Below are 12,480 nucleotides of genomic sequence, written 5' to 3'. Positions count from 1 at the left end.
TAGCTACCAAAAAAAGATATATATGTAGTAAGTATTCTGAAAGTTTTTAAGTATCTATTTTAGTAGACCTCACCTGTGAATGATAGCACAGCTAAAGAGCTTTATTAGAATATACTTTGGGGTACCAGAGTGACTCAGTTGGTTAAGCATCTGACTCTGTTTCAGCCCAGGTCATGATCTCAGGGTCGTGAGATAGAGCCCCACATTGGGCTCCCAGTTCAGCAAGGGGTCTGCTTGAGATTCTCTCCTTTTCTCTCTTCGACACACTCTCCTCCCCCTCCCAAAATAAAATCTTTAAAAAAAATACACTCTTTTTTCTTTAAAGGTTTTAAAGTTATTATTCCATTTTCACTTTTATTGATTGGTGCAAAAAAATCCAACATTTTCTTGACCTTGGTTCTTATAATGATCATTTGCTTATTTCTGCATAAAAGCTTAAACGATGATTTCATATTTTAAGTTTAATGACATTTAAAGGATATACACTGCTGGTGAGATAGTTGTATACTTGTGTTCTTAAAGACCCATGTTTAGACAATCTCATAAACTTAGCCCAGCTGCCCAGAAGAAATTAACTGACGAACACAGACACCTACAAAAAGTAGCAGGGCTTTTCTTAGGAACTAAGCTCTGGTTCCCTGTATCATACTTTCTCAAATACTTTGTATGGTTTGATAGTTTATTTTATTCCCAACCTTTGCTCCATATCTTCCCAGCTTTTGTGAGACAAGGAAATGCCCTTAGAAGTGGAGGTCTACAGCTTTCCTTCTCTTAATGAGTAATAAAGACAGACATACAGAAAACAAAGGCAAGGGTGAGCCACTGGGTTACACACCACGGAAAAAAGACCTAGCTGTTAAAAGGACCATCGATTAAGCCATCCACAAATGAACAGACCAGTGCTTCAAGGTGAATGGCTTGTGTCCCAGACACATTGTCATAGGCAGAAATGCTTTCTTTGCTGCCAACTTGGCTTCTGTTGATTTTTTCCTCTACTGGAGAAGTTAGAATAGAGAGGTTGCTTAAAAGGTTGGTATGGTACAGTCATTAACGCCACCTAAAGTAGCCTTAAGAATCCATACTTCCATTATCTCTTTTCTTCACAGAGAAAGTTTGAGTCAAGCACAGGGGGATTTCTGAAAAAGAGAAGACTACTCCTTTTCAGTTGTGTAAGAGGCCATAGCACTGCCTATATCTGTCATCAAACAAATTAGAGGAGAAATTGAGTATCAAGGTCTCAGGAAGTAAATTGAGACATTTCTCTACAACTCAGATGACATATATTCAGTGTGATTTACAATGCTTTTCTGGAAGTCTTCTGAATTCTCTGAATACAAACCATGTTATAATCTAAATACAATGCACTTTTCCAAAGTTCCCAGAATTATAGCGTTGCAAGTAGAAACTGCAGGATTTCAGGTGGATTTCATTTTCAGTCCATCTAGCCTCCTCCAACCAGCATAAGTCTTAGAACAATAATGTGAATTTGTCAAAACAAAAACATTTGTTAGACCAAAGCACTTAGATATGTATATCTCCTATATACTCAGTAGCACTGAATGATGCTACTCAGTGATGAGCAAGCTGTCACTGAAGCAAAAAGATTAAAACATCAGTCTAACTTTGATTGAATCCAGTTTAGGGGAGAAAACTGATTGAAAGAAAGGAATAAGAGGAAGCTGGGGATCCCTGGACCTGAAGGAACTGGGGAGAGAAAGGAAGTCCAAAATAGGAAAGGGCAGGTATCCCTGGGTGGCTCAGCGCTTTGGCACCTGCCTTTGGCTCAGAGCGTGATTCTGGAGTCCTGGGATCGAGTCCCACAACAGGCTCCCTGCATGGAGCCTGCTTCTCCTCTGTGTCTCTGCCTTTCTCTCTCTTTCTCTGTCTCTCATGAATAAATAAATATTAAAAAACAAAAATAGGAAAGGGACCTTTGGCCGCAAGACCCAAAAGGGTGAGTGAAAGAAACTCAGTACTTGGAGGTGCCTGAGGGTGAACCACTTGCTAATTATTGCCTGAGAACGACTCAATGTCCAACAGTCCTGAATACCTGTAAGTGCCCCCACAGTGAAGACACGAGTGTCATGTATTAAGGTGGGAGCTTAAAGAGAAAATCTTTCCCCTGTCCAAGGTGGGTAGAAATTAATACTATTTAAGAATCTTCCTAAGAATAGAAGCAATTTTGGACAAATCACTACATTTTCAAACATTTATAAACATTTTTCATAGTTTGTATAGATTTTATAATTGTATAGATTTTGTGCATTTTATTGAACATAGTAAACACCTTTTCTCACTATTAAAATTTCTGCTAAATAGCATGCTTAATGGCCATATAATGTCTATCCCATCAATTACTAAAACTATCCCCCTATTTGGCTATTAACAAACATAAAAGGCTGGGATGAACATTTTAAGACATAAATACTGGAAGATTTCTCCAAGGTAGGTTTTGGAAATTTAATTGCTGGTGAGAGGGAATGTACAATTTTATGACTTATTTAATGCACATTGCCAAAAAGCTTTCTAGAAGAATCTTAGAAATTCTCTCATCAGGGTTTATATGAATGACCTTATCCCATCAACATAAGCATGGACTATCAGTTTCTTTTAATACTTTTAATAAGTTAAAATGGTATTTCTTATAGTTTTTATAATTATTTATTCATGAGATGAAATATTTTTCATATATTCATTATATGTATGTATATCTTTTCTGACATGTTTCTGTACTAAGAATCTCATTCATTTATGTGAACATATGTTAAAGGACAGAAATTCTTTGCCCATTTTTGTCTCACTTATTGTTCAAACCTTAATTTTATGATAGCTTGACATTAAAGAGTTTTTTATCCCTTGACATTTTCTCTTTTTGATTCCTTCCATTATATACAGAGACCAAATAAACACCCATACAGAGTTCAAATAAATGAATACCTAAATTAAGTAATAGGCTTTGCTATTTATTTCATTTTGTAACTTTATTTACCTAGATTTTTTTTGTGTGTGATATAGTACAGTTAATACTGCTGTATAACAATCCATCCCAGGGCAACTTATCTCTGCTCCAAGTGGGGGACAGTGAGGCAGCTAAGGAGAGGCACTACCAGGACTGTGTTTTCAAAGGACGATTTGCTACCCAGTTATAAATTATGCAGTCCGTAGACACCTCTAGCTGTCAGCTCCTTCAGAGAGTCCACCTCAGGTACAGAAAGCTACTTCATCTGAGGTCACATCCTTTCCAGAACAACTTACATCTGATGCCTGAGCAAGAGAAGGACATGAAGGTCTGGCCATTCTAGCTCTACCTTGAACAAATTGGAGGGGCAAAACTCACTATAGAGCTTCACACTTCATTGGCAACAGCTTTGTCAGACCTTTACTGCAGTTTAGATTCTTCCTCTGCCCAATAAACTACCCCCACATCCCGCCTTACAGAGCTGCTGAAGTCTACTAACTACCCTCATCATTAACTCCATCTCGGTATTTGCTTCCAGAGAACCTAACAAGCAGTAGGCAGCTCAACTGGCTATGGATACTCTTTTAAGATGGCTTAGACCTGCGGCAGATAAATTAAGGGGGCTGGAAACAGAGAGCTCAGCTGGACCTGAGAACTGGGGGCTCTAATTTCTCTTGATGTGGGAATCTCTACAGGCTGTTTGGGTTTATGGTATGGAGTTAGTTTTTATAAGGTACAATTTGAAAATGTGTATTCTCTTCTTATAAGGTACAAAGCTGAAATATTTTTCATCACTGCATTAAATTATATTGTCCAAAATCTCTCTACATTTTTGGGTGCCTTGTATAAAAGAGGGAACTTTTACTTTTCAGCTTTAGAATTTATTTGATATGTACATTCCCCACTATTTGATGACAAATTGAGTCCTTTTACACAGTACCATAAAACTACAGTAAAACTGTGTTTATGGTATTTTTCTCCAGTTACATAATTTATTTATAATTCTCACCTATGTTAAATTGTTTCAATGACTTAATGGCAGAGTATGAAACTTTTTATTTCATATATAATATTCAATATAAATTTTCCAAAATAGGCATGTGGGTTTTTGTAAATATTACAAATCTTTGAAATTCCATAGCATGTGTAACTAAAATCAAATGAATATTCAGCAACAAAGCTACATACAGGTTGACAGTATGGGAATATTACTCTTAACACACGAAAAGTATTACAAGGACAAGAATGAATTCTCTCTTCTTCACATGGGAACATCTTCCCAGTATGGTGATTGTCATATTATTATGGTTAAAAACACAAAGGATACTTTATCTGCATTATAACCAGTATTATACTTCAGAATTTGAGATCTCAGCTTGCAAATGGTGCCATTACTCATGAAGAGATTTACTGGGCATAACACTTTCAGGAATCTTTCAGGGAAGATTCACAAAGTTGAAAAAATCAATAGCATTTTTTTTAAAAAATAGCATTTTATATTTCTTTAGCTCATAACATTTTCTAAGTTCTTTCATGAAATTACATCATTTAACATGAGATAGACTTCAAACATAAATGTTGCCTACTATACTCCTTTTTAACATATCCTGAGGAAAATGCCCCTTTTTTAAAAAAGGTTCTATGTTGCTAACTCACGGTGGCTTTAATTCATTATGACTTTTAGATGTTTTCAGAGGTACTCAGATCTAGCTCCTCATTACTCATTTTGTATTTTATGATATGGTTTTTGTTCTTTGAGTATACTAATGGAAATTCTTATATTTGTTTCTCACTCAACAAGGTCATTAAATTCTGCTCCCAGTCTCCAGGGAGCTGATGCTTCTGCCCACCACCACCCCTGCACTCTATCCTACCTTACCATAAAGGTGTTGTTCATGTCAAACCTAATGAAGGTGCTGACTTACATGCAAGTCAGTCTAACAATGTCTTTGAAGTATCTGCTGGGTACATAGCACAGTACTCAAGTTAAAGGAAAACACAAAGGAAACAAAGGATACCGTTCAGCTCTTAAAAAGACTATAACTTAAGATGAAGAGAATGACAAAAATTGAAGCTTATTTTCCCAAGTCAACTTCCATTATGTCCAAGTGCAAATTCCCAGTCAACACTGACTATATATTAAATGTGAAGAAATTAGTGGTATCATATGTCATCTGTCAGAAGAAGTCAAAATACATATTACTGATGAGGGTGTTTAAACCCCAGTGGGACTAATCCCTTTCTTAAAAGCTATTTATTCAGTCCCTTTCATTTTGACTCTGAAAAGTATCCTTTTGTCTACAGCCTACATCTCCAAAATTGTTCAAGATCCTCATATGCTATAGAAAACATGCACATATATTATATATGCATGTATATATTATATATATATATACATATAATATATATGTATATATAAAACTAAAGTAAGTTAGGAGAAATCAAGTAAGAATTAATTGTAAAAATTTCTATATTCTATCCTATGCACTATGATAAATTATTATATAATACTATAATTAATTACATAATACATTCTATAATAATTAAGTGTAATTTAGGCATTTGGAAAGTTAAAAAAAAATCTTCTAACAGTGCTTTCCTTGCTGAGAGGTTCCTAAGATGCCTCTTCTAGCTCAGAAGTCGATGACTGCATTTTCATGTGCCAAATTCTATTAAAGATTTAATCCTTAAACTAGCTAACTCCCAAGCTGTATAGTTTGAAATATGGAACTGTTCTGACCTCCAAGACAGAAGCCAGCTAGTTCTCACTGGATTTGAAGTTGCAAATCAGTCAGTGAATGAAAGGTTCTGTGGCCAGTAAGTCCAGAAACACTAGATACAATACTTTCCCCTTAAAGAACTTTAGCATTTAAGGCTCTAATAAGCATCTCAGTTTTTTAAAAAATGTATCTGACTCTGTTGAGCCCAGTATTTTCCAAACCTCTTTGGCCAAAGAACTTCATTTAATACAATAACTGCTGACATCCTGCAGAAATAGTGTTTCAAAGAATATTCATAGGGAAATATTGATCTATCAAAACTCCACTTAATAAATACTAAGTAAGCATTTTCTTCATGAAGTTAATATTGTTTATCTATGCCATAGAGGCAATTAAGATGAGTTAGGCATCACCTGTGTCTTCAAGAAACTTTCAAAGATGTAGAGGAAATGACAGTTTAAAAGCCCAAAAGAACATGCAGTTAGACTCCAAAGAAGGAAATAAGTCCAGTAAGATCAGAGAGAGCTTCAAAAAAGAATGTGGAACTAGAGGTCTGCCTTATAAGAAGATAAGATTTTGCTATGTGTGGGAAGGTAGTCCTACATGGAGATGAAGCCAAGAGGTTTTGGAAGGGTTGAAGAACAGATGTCCTGGAATGTGCATAGAAGGGCATGAATTATAAAACTAAACTGAAGTAAGATCAGATTATTCTGGCACCCAATTTTCATATTTAATTAAAACCTATGTATAGCAGTGACTACTGGGAATAGCAATACAACTAAAATCCAGACGGACTATGTAAACATAGTGGGTCAATAATTAAATCAAGATTTCCAACACGCTTTTTTTTTAAAGATTTTATTTATTTATTCATGAGAGGCAGAGAGAGGGGGGCGGGGGCAGAGACACAGGCAGAGGGAGAAGCAGACTCCATGCAGGGAGCCCGACGTGGGACCCGATCCCGGGTCTGCAGGATCAGGCCCTGGGCTGAAGGCAGCACTGAACTGCTGAGCCACCCAGGCTGCCCCTCCAACACATGTTGATAAAATTTTGTGACAGGCAAAAAACAAAAAATTTTAAGAGCAAAGAACCTTTGTACCAAACATATTGTCAGGAAATGCATCCTAGAGGAGTTCATAGTTTAAAAATGGAATGTTGAACTTTATTCTGTCAACCATCGGGAGACACCTAAGTTGTTTATTTTTCAAGGGGCAATTGGATCAAAATTCTCTTTTCAGAAGATCTCAGGGGCAATGTGAAAGACAGATCGGCAAAACAAACAGGAGGCAAAAGACCCAACCAACAGTAAGCTATTGTATTACCTTGTAAAGTTTATAAGCACCAAAGTTCGGGTGGGGTTAGCAATTGAAGAGAGAGGCAGACAGATATAAAAGAAGCTCAACATATTCTAATAACCAATTAGATGCAGAGTTACAGAAGAGGAGAAAGGAAAGGATATTTTCCGGTTTCCCATCTGAGATAATAAAGAGTTAATTTATTTCTACAAATAGGTCAGAACAAAATACCAGTAAACATGGAATACAAATGTTCAAAGGATGGAATACAAATGTTCAAATCACCTAGTTTTGTTCAGAGATAACATTCTCCCACACAGACATACTCTTCCTTATAAAGAGTCACTATAATCCAGAGCAGGCAGTCTGTTCATTATGAAGCAGAAAAAAACACTATAGAGATTTCATTGAACTGGGAAGGGGCACACACAGCTTTGCAATACCTTGCTTATGAATAATCCCCATTTCTATCACGACCTATGAGAATCAAGAATTGCCATATGCCAATGTTAAAGAGCTCCTCACCTTTAAATTTTATGATTGTCCATCACATTCTACTCCCTTGATTCTTCCTATCAACTATATCAAAAGAATGCAGTAGTCTCTGAAAAGTCATAATCCTTAATTCAAAGTTAAATAGAAGTAAAGTGTATGGGATAGGCACTGCCTGCCTTGCCAAGAGCTGAGATAACAAGTCAGTAATCATGAAAAATCATGAAAACCCTAAATTGTGAACACATTTAGATTTCCTTAGTGGTACAGAAACCATCAATGACACATTTCCATTGGTCAAGAATATGTGCAGTATGTTTGCCTTGTCTGTTTTGATTTAAGGATCTCTAACTAGTCTTAAATTAACTTTTTTGCCTAATGTCAAATAAGATGGAACCATTCTAGTTTGATCAAACTAATAAAATTCACAAATTAAGGAAGATTCTAACTTACTTCACTATCTTTCAAAGATGACAATTTGATCCTTGATAAACTTTGTCCTCCAAAATGTATAGTCCTTTGTGAGAGGGCCCTTAAATAGTAAACAAAGTTAGGGTTCTGGTGTCATCATGTGCTGGAGCCCTTATGTGTTAAACTTTTTTGACTTGTTTAAACCATTATTCCCGGTAAGCTAATTCAGTGATAGAACTTGGGTCTTGTTTTTCCCCTCTTAGAGCTCTATGAAAATGATTCAAATTATTTCATACACACACACACACACACACACAGTCTTTATTATGGTGAAAGAAATATGGGTTCGATTCTGATCCCTTCACATCTTAGGTATTTGCTATTATTCAGTTAAAAAAAAGAGATTGTGTCCCTAGAGTGATCTAAAGTACTTTCTTAAGTAACCTTAGATACAGAGGATCCAGATATGAACATTTAAGTGGAACTAATGTAATTAGGATATATTTACACTCTTTTCCCTATTGTAGCATGTTTGCCCTGAGGCCCAGAGTCATGTCCGGTCGAGTTTAAACTACAGATCTCAGAAATTTCTGCTAAAAAATATTAAAATCCTTTTAAGCATTAAAAATCTTTAGTGCATTGTTATTTTTCTTTTTCCCTTATTAAGAAGAAAATATATTCCCTTATTATTTTTCTTTATGGAGTGGCCTACTTACAAGTAGTAAGTTCCCAGACTGCAGAAATTCAATTCATGTGTGGATGACCAGTTTCAGCAATGTTATAGAAGGCATTCCTGTATCATGTAATGAATTTTACTTAATAATCACTAAGATCTCATTCATTTAATGACTCTATTATCATCTTTTGTTTTTGGAAGTTCAAAAACTCCTGCTTTCTCTCCATAAGTTGCAACTCTTTTCTCAGGTATTAAAACTCCACAATTTTATACTTTATATTCCTCACTGAACATCAAGCCTAGCTTCTATTACATCTACTTTTTTCATCTGTACTTGAATTTTACTGAATTATGTTTTTAAGTCACCTTTCTATACCATGAAGTATAATATCAGATTTTTCTAACACCCCTAATATTGTTTTATTTTCTTGGAATTTTTTACCCTAATGAAATCTTTCTCATGAGAACCATGTGATAATGTGGACCAGCCCATGAGATATGCTGGGAACTCTGCCAAGCCGACTGAAAGGACTAACTTGTTCTGAGAATAACTGACTAGCATAAGGAGTGGGCCCTTGTCCCAGATATGCAAAAAGTCACAACATATTCCAACTTCCTTCTAACAGTATCTGCAGGATATTATCTGGATATGAGGCTAGAGATACAAAGTAATAAACAATACTGAAAATTGGGTTAATGTTGTCATTCCATTTGTGAAAAATTATTTCTGAACACGTCCTCAGCCAACTACAGAAAGTACTAGAAACAGACTCACTCAATGGCAAGCATCAAGAAGTGTGTTAAGACCACAGCTAAAGGGATACCTGGGTGGCTCCACAGTTTAACGCCTGCCTTTGGCCCATGGCGTGATCTTGGAGTTCCAGAGATTGAGTCCCACGTCGGGCTCCCTGAATGGAGCCTGCTTCTCTCTCTCTTCCTGTGTCTCTGCCACTCTCTCTGTGTCTCTCATGAATAAATAAATAAAATCTTTAAAACAACAACAACAACAGCTAAAAAACAAAGGGCTCTCATCCTAGCTAGAAACTGTAGAAAGTATTCTAATGACGGCAGCAGCAGTACAGGAAAACACTGTGATCTGTTGGGCACAGGCTACACAAGGATCACCGCCAGTATCATGAATATGGTCTATCTTAATTCCAATCGAGCATCTCATGATCATCATGCACTCCCTGCCCTGGTATAATTAATTGGCTTTGGGCATTGCTCATGTCTGAGCCTGGGATGAAAAACATCTGTGACTATAACTTTGCAAAATGTTTTAAAAAATGGATTGAAAATCTGCCCTATAATTTCACATGTTTGCCAAAATCAGCTTTCTAAACATTCATTTTATTTTTCAGGATTTTTTTTAGGCCTTCTCTCAGAATCTCTAATTCTGCCAATTCATGATTGCTTATCTGAAGATTATGTTCCAATTTTAAATCCTTAAGCATTTCTCTGTTTGAGAAAATGAATTTAGGAATGACATCTGGACTAGTTGGCACTTCTATGTGGTCTCTGTTGCACTATAGGAATTTACTGACAGGATTTGTGACCTGGGGCATTGAATTTCAACAAATGTTCATATAGTAAAAAGGCTCTCATCAGTTCTATGCTGAAGAAGTTTCAACGAGCTTCTCTGAAAAGGCTGGCTTGTTTTTTTCTCCCTTTATAGTTTTCAGAATGATTATAAACTAAAAAAAAAAACCTCCAACAACAAAGTTTCCCATTCTCTCTTCTCTTTCCTACCTAAAGTGGGATTCTCTAAAGTTTCCTCCCTAGTCTTGATATAAAAAAAATCATATTAATAAAGAGATACATTCTTTTTTAATTAAACATTTCAGCAAATCTTCCATTTTTGAACACTGGTGAAACTTTAGACTGTTCATTGCTTATTAAATTCTTTATGTAGAGATGTATAATCATTTTCCTAAAATTATTAGTTAGCATGATATTTAACTCCCACAAATCTCAATTTCATTCTCTATAAAGTCAGAATTTTTTAGTAGTATAATATTTATGGTAGTTTATCTCAGAGTGGTGTTGTGAGCATTAAATGATATAATGTATGTAAAATGGCTTAGCTAGCTATAATCTGTAGTAACTACCATTACTATTGGTTAGTTTGTCACTAATATAAGCTAGTGGGTTTCTCCCACTATGGTCCCTCTTCCCAGATGGAGCATGAGAGTAGGTTTACCAAAACAGTGTGATGCAGGTGTCCTGTATAAAGGGAAAGTGGCACTTCACAGCTGATGTTTGGGAGACTTGGATGTAGGACCAAAAATCTGAGACTCCTCTTAAAGGGTTACAAACCCAGTCCTAAGCAGCACAAACTGAGACGAACAAGTCAAAATGAGAAGTCAAGAAGGTCCAGAATCATGGGAAGCTGATGCATCTAAACCTTAGAAAGAAAGGTTTTGCAAAGTCAAGGAGGAAGTAGATTACCTTCTTATATATTCTTAGCCCAGAAGTGAACATCCACCCTATTCCATCTCTGATAATGCTGAAAAATTAAAAAATATCTAAGACTTCTTTATCATACAGAGAACAATAGTACAAATTTGTCTAACCTAGAATAGTTTCAGCCAAGATTATGTTCTTAGTTAACCTTGGCTCTTGGACACATACACTCTTTCATTTTTAACCTTCTATTCTGTTTAAGCAAAACCACTGGAGATTTCAAAAGCACTCAGCAGGCCTGAGGATTGTTGATAGATTTCAAGATTTTGTTGAGTACTTTAAACTGATTAATTATAATATACTGTTCAGAAACTGTTACACAACACCATTTTTGTAATTTATTTGTATAAACATATATCCAATTTGCATTATGTTTGTTTTTTATGGTCTGTAAATACTTAAATTCCCACTATATTTTTCAAAGGTTTTACCAAAGACATTAACATCAACTCATCCATACTAATGTTTATAATTTAAAACTTGTTGTGTGTATATATGTATACACACACACACCATCTAATGGTATTTGATTGTGGGTATCTCTACCCATGAGCAAATCTTTTAGATGTTACAAGGTTATTGTACTAACTGATAAGAGAATCAAGATTAAAACAAGCTGAGTGAAGTAAGTCAGTCGGAGAAGGACAAACATTATATGTTCTCATTCATGTGGAGAATATAAATAATAGTGAAAGGGAATATAAGGGAAGGGAGAAGAAATGTGTGGGAAATATCAGAAAGGGAGACAGAACGTAAAGACTGCTAACTCTGGGAAACGAACTAGGGGTGGTAGAAGGGGAGGAGGGCGGGGGGTGGGAGTGAATGGGTGACAGGCACTGGGTGTTATTCTGTATGTTAGTAAATTGAACACCAATAAAAATAAATAAATAAAATAAAAAAATAAATAAATAAAATAAAATAATAAATTAAAAAAAAAGATTAAAACAAGACAAAAATAGGTAGTCTTTTTCCTAAGTCACATTTATTTTCTTTTCACCTTCAAATATTACTTGTAATATGAAGAAATTTTAGGAATAAATGTACTCAAGCACTTACTATACCTTATTGTAAATGTTCCTCTCTGTCCATTGTCCCACTACCCTATAGGATCTTTGAAGACAGAGTCTTATTCCCTGGGCCTAGCATCATACCTGACACTTAGTCATTACTCAACTAATTAATTAGTAAGTCAAAAATACAGTAAGGAAAAAATTTCTTCTACACTATAAAATAACATTTAAACACTTTGAAATTTAAAACCAATTTATAATCGAACTCTGGAATTGGCATGATACTAAGTTACTTATCTTAAACTTGCATTGCTTATATTATATATACTTATACATAAAAATAAGGAAAAATATTCATTGAAAAATACATTTAAAGAGAAAAGAGCGATAAATATTTTAAATATCTCAATAAATTTTCATTTTTCACACCTTTCCTCCCATTTTTTTTCCATAA

This window comes from Canis lupus, chromosome 14 (assembly GCF_003254725.2).
Source record: "Canis lupus dingo isolate Sandy chromosome 14, ASM325472v2, whole genome shotgun sequence".
Taxonomy (NCBI): Eukaryota; Metazoa; Chordata; class Mammalia; order Carnivora; family Canidae; genus Canis; species Canis lupus.
Note: the sequence above shows the minus strand (reverse complement) of the source record.